Here is a 4,670-nt window from a genome sequence, read left to right as displayed (position 1 = left end):
CAAAGTTGCTGGGGTCCCCAGCCTGTTCAAGCCCTGCCTGAGGCCCTGCTACCACCCTCCTCCTGGCCCAGGCCACCATGCTGCCTGCTGGGGGCACTGCATCCTGGTGCCGGGTGAGCCCAGGTGCAATGACCTCGAGGACACCCAGCCGCACATGCACAGAGCCTCCTCTGCTGCCGGTGTCCCCACGTACTCCTCATGGTGAGCCCTCTCCCATCAGCTGTCTCCATGGGGAACCTCCGTCCCCAGAATTCCTGAACCGGACAGTCCTTCCCCTCACCTGCAACGTTTTCCAGCCCCCAGCGGTTTCTGGTGGAAGCAGCTAATAAAACGGAGGCATCGATATCCCCAGCCTCTGGACTGGACACAGAGCAGCCCTCAGGCCCGACCTAAACCGGAACAGGGCGCTCACTGCCAGGGAGTAGGGCAGCTCTCAGAAAGGAGCCAGCATCTCCCCGCAGATGCCAGCCTCCGCCCCGGGCCCTTGTGGCCTCTCTGGGCCTGGCTGGCACTCTTGGTCCAAAGCCTCTTGGACATTATAACTTCCCCTAATTTCCTCTTCCCAGCAAAGCCTGACTGCTATGGCAGCCCCATAGCACAGGTTCTCAATCTCAAGGGGACTGTTGGTCAATTTTGATTCATTCGGCTTATACAGTATGATCTCAAACTTGCACTGCTGCTGGCAAAAAAAGCCCCACAAATTTCTATTTAATTGTGTGAACTACATGTAATGGGATAATTCTCAATATCTGGTTCCTGGAAAACCATGCCCTGCTCACTGTTCACAGTGACAGAGAGCCCAGGCGGCCAGCACCCCCCGTTGGACGCCCCCACCGGAGCAGCGTCAGGGAGAGAGACGTCCACCCACCCTGACGCTGCCCAGGGCCCACAGCACAGGACGCGGGCGCTCAGCCCACATTCCTGCTCCTCTCTCCAAAGCCCTTTCTCTTCCCCTCTCCCCCTCTCACTGGCAGTGGGTGGGCAGCAGAGAGCACAGAGGTGGGGAACCCGGGATGGAGAAGGAGGAAGTGGCTGGCACGGCGCAGGTGGGAGAGCAAGCGAAGGTGCCGTACAACACAGCCTGAGTGCGCCCTTGTCCCTCCGGCGTCTCCCAGGACACGACCCCGAGGGTTTCCAGCAGATAGACTAATAAAGGGTCACTAATAAGGGTTCCAGGCTTTTTAAACCTTAGTGATTTCAAACCTTGAAATGTTGAGCCATGAACACCCCTGCCGTGTTCTTTGCTGATCAGGCCGGTCCATGTCCACGGTTTGCAGACTCACTGTAAGTCCAGTTGTCTCAGGCCTTTATCTGTGGGCTTGTTGGTTTTGAACAGAAATGGAACAGAATAGAAAGAAAGTATAACTTCCAAAACATGACAGAAAAAAATGTAGCAAATTACATGTGATCAATCAACGAACAGGGAGAAAATGGGGGGAAGGATAAAAGGCACAAACATTTCAGCTGTCACAACAAACACAAACAGGTGAGATTCATCTGTCTCTGAAAAGACAAAGAGGGAGATGGGGTCTAAACAAGAGAGCAGGATAAACAAAAATACTGAAAAACGGAAGGATGAACAAAAAGATAAGCCAGTAAATGTGAGGAAGAGGAAGGCAAATTTAACAACATCAAATAAAATAGAATTTAAGGTGACAAGAAGAGAAGGGAACAGAGACACATTTTATGATAATATATTATAGATAACCTCTTGAGAAAATACAGCAGCCATGGACTTTTATGCTCCTAATGACATAGCTTGGAAGAATATATAAACAAGGAAACAAAGAATACTCACCATTTCCTTTTTTTAAAAAAGTTGTTCAAGAAATGAAATCATAGAGACACAATCACTGATAATAATGCAAAAGAAAAAACACGAATCAATAACAAAATGGCATCGAGTGAGGGTGTGTGCAAGACAGAGTAAGATCCATAATGTGGGAATCAAACACACACACTTTGTAATATGTTCCCGGTAAATGAGAAAAACGAAACTCAAATCCAAATTTCCGGTTAAGAATGCCAGATTTAAAAATCACATTTGGCTCCTCCATGTCCCAAAACGCCAGGAAACAGCCCTAAAGGGATGTTTTTGAAAGTGAAAGCACACCTGGATGGGAGAGTGCAGGGAGGCAGCGCTGGGTGCTGCGGAGCAGGCGGCACGGGGGTGGGGGGGTGGGGTGGGGGGGGAGCTGGTTATTGAGCCCACCCAAGGGAGCCAGAGGCCAAGCCGGACGGAGGAGAGCACAGGGCTGTCTGGTGTGCGGGGCAGAACTCCCACAGCCTCAGGACGTGGCAGGAGCTCACCTCTGGAAACGCAGACAAAAGAGGACCTAAAAACAGGAGCACTGGGTGAAAGTCAGTTCAAAAAGCAGCTGGGTCTCAGATCTTCTGAACAACCTCGTGCCCAGAGGTGACTGCCATTCCCTACTCGGGTGTGAGACTGGAGGTTTGTTCCCTGGGAAGGGTAAGAAGCAGGCACTTCAGGCTGGGGACACTGCCCATTCTCCCTGGGAGTGCCACACTGAGAACAAGAGGGCAAGGTCAAAGTCCATGTGCAGACCAGTTGCTTAGCCCTTCGCCTTCATCCACACTGGGGCTCAGCAGCCAGGAGCAGCCCCCAGCAAGGAAACTGAAGAATTTGCTAGGGTTCCCCAGTGAAATGGCCCAGGTGAACCCTCCTCCGGACGCCCACCAAGGAGACAGCTCCCCGCCCCTCCTCACACAGCGCGCAGTGGCTCCTTCAGGACCTGCTCCCAAGCAGGAGGAAAGGCCCGGGTCTCCAGACATTTAAGGAAAGAATCTCATACGAAGAACAGAGACAAAAACAGGAATAACACAAAAAGCAAGTGGGAGGAAGCAGAAACTATGCAGGGGGAAGAAAACTTCTACACAAAACTACTTTAACATCCTCAAAGAGAGACTATAAATATGGAATAGTCAGAGGACAAGCCAACTCCCAGAAGTCAGAAATAAGATATCAGGAAGGAAAAACTTTTAAAGAAGGGTTGGATGAAAAACCTGACGCTCCCAGGAGGAAGAGAAAAATAACAGAGAAGGAAACAGGGGAGAGAACCCAATGTCCAAATACAAGAAATCGAGAAGAGAGGACTCAAGGGAAAGGAGTCTTTAGACACATGCCTCAAATAACTTCCCGGGTGGGAGTATAAGCTGAGCACTGACTGATAAAACCAAAGGTTCAGGAAGGTGTGTGGGTGGGCCGGGGCGGGGCGGGGGAGGGGCAGGAAGCCAAGTCTCGCCCTCCTTGCTGGGAGTTCCATAGATAATGCCTAGAATGCGAAATCAAGAAGTAGTAATGAGGGCATGCTATACAGGAATAAATACCAAAAAAGAAAAAGACAGAGAGACTAAGAGAGAGAGTGGGTGACAGATTCAGCCGATGGTAGCAGAAGAAGGCGTGGCTGTCTCACAAGTTGTGTGGAACTGTTTGATTCTTTAAACGATGTGCGGTATAACTTAATCTTTAAAACAGGTGAAGTAATTTACTTTTGAGATATTGCGAATACAAATAAGACAGATCAAAGCCATGGGTGGGGTGTGGGGGCTGGAGAGTGAGGTGGTGGTAAAGTCAACTTGAGCTTTGTGTGTCCTGTTAATTTCTCATGGTGAGTCTATATTAAATCCATATTTTAAAATATTTTTAAAATTTAAACAAGAAAGGAAAAACTAAAACCAAAACAGGACTGTGACAGAGCCACAGCTCTAGAGGGTTCTGCAGATAACCGGAAAGGGGTGGGGGGTGAGCAAGGACTCCCACTTCTAGACAGGCAGCTGAGCCCCACCTTGGCCCCTGCAGGGGTGCTCGGGGACATGTTTGAAAGGAACCCAGGGACAAGGTGGCAGAGCTGTGGTGGGGTGTGCCTGGCAGTCCACACCCCAGGAGGAGCCTGGAGCCTCTGAAGTGTAGGGCATGAGGCCCATCCTACATTGTCAGGGCAGAAACACAAACCGCACGTGTGGGACCAGAAGCCAGGTATGGAGGGGCTTGGGTGCCATACCGGGAGCTGGATCGACACTCTGCTGGCAGTGTTGGGGTCAGTGAGGTTTGGGGAGCTAATACCTGGCCTTCTTAGCTCCAGGAGGGAGGTCATCCCGCACCAACACAGGCAGGGGCCAGAGGGGGCCAGGCTGGGGGCAGAGAGACCATTTATATGGAACTGTTGTCCTAATATCAGGTGAAGCCATGAAAGTCCCCGCTGTGCTAGAACAAGGGGCTGGGTGCCTTGGAGGAAGCAGGGGAGGGAGCGTGGGAGGTGATGTTTGAAATCTGTCCCCCTCCTCACCCGCCCACTGTGGCTGATGCAGCTGCAGGTTCTAGCAGAGGCAATTTAAAAATCACTTTGAGAACAGGCTAGGTTTTGGGGTTTCTTTTTTCCCTACCAGGCGAATAAGTGATAAGAAACTCAGCAATAAGAAGCAGAAGATTGATCTAAAGTTTGATTTAATTTAGAGTAAAAGCTTGGGATTGGGAGGAGCAAGACAAGATATGTTGGAAAGCACATGTACTTCCGGGAGTGAACAGTAATATTGGACAATCGGAAACCAGAAATCTTTAAGAGAGAGGAAACCCCAGGAGAAGAAAGAGAGGCCAGGCCATCCAGTCCCACAGCTGAGATCACAGGAATGTTCCGGCCTGCAGCCAATCC

General features: G+C 50.6%; 1 long non-coding RNA gene across 1 annotated transcript; it reads right to left on the bottom strand.

Annotated features, from left to right (window-relative positions):
* Positions 1-313: 313 nt before the first annotated feature.
* LOC123649789 lies at positions 314-2,372 on the bottom strand. The gene is made up of 3 exons (XR_006739140.1): positions 2,311-2,372; positions 1,204-1,318; positions 314-389 (listed from the first exon to the last, which is right to left on the bottom strand). It is a non-coding gene; the product is annotated as an uncharacterized LOC123649789 (long non-coding RNA).
* Positions 2,373-4,670: the final 2,298 nt, after the last annotated feature.

Source organism: Lemur catta, chromosome 14, assembly GCF_020740605.2.
Source record: "Lemur catta isolate mLemCat1 chromosome 14, mLemCat1.pri, whole genome shotgun sequence".
NCBI classification, from domain to species: domain Eukaryota; kingdom Metazoa; phylum Chordata; class Mammalia; order Primates; family Lemuridae; genus Lemur; species Lemur catta.
The sequence above is the reverse complement of the archived record's forward strand: the minus strand, read 5'-3'. Positions and strand labels throughout refer to the sequence as shown.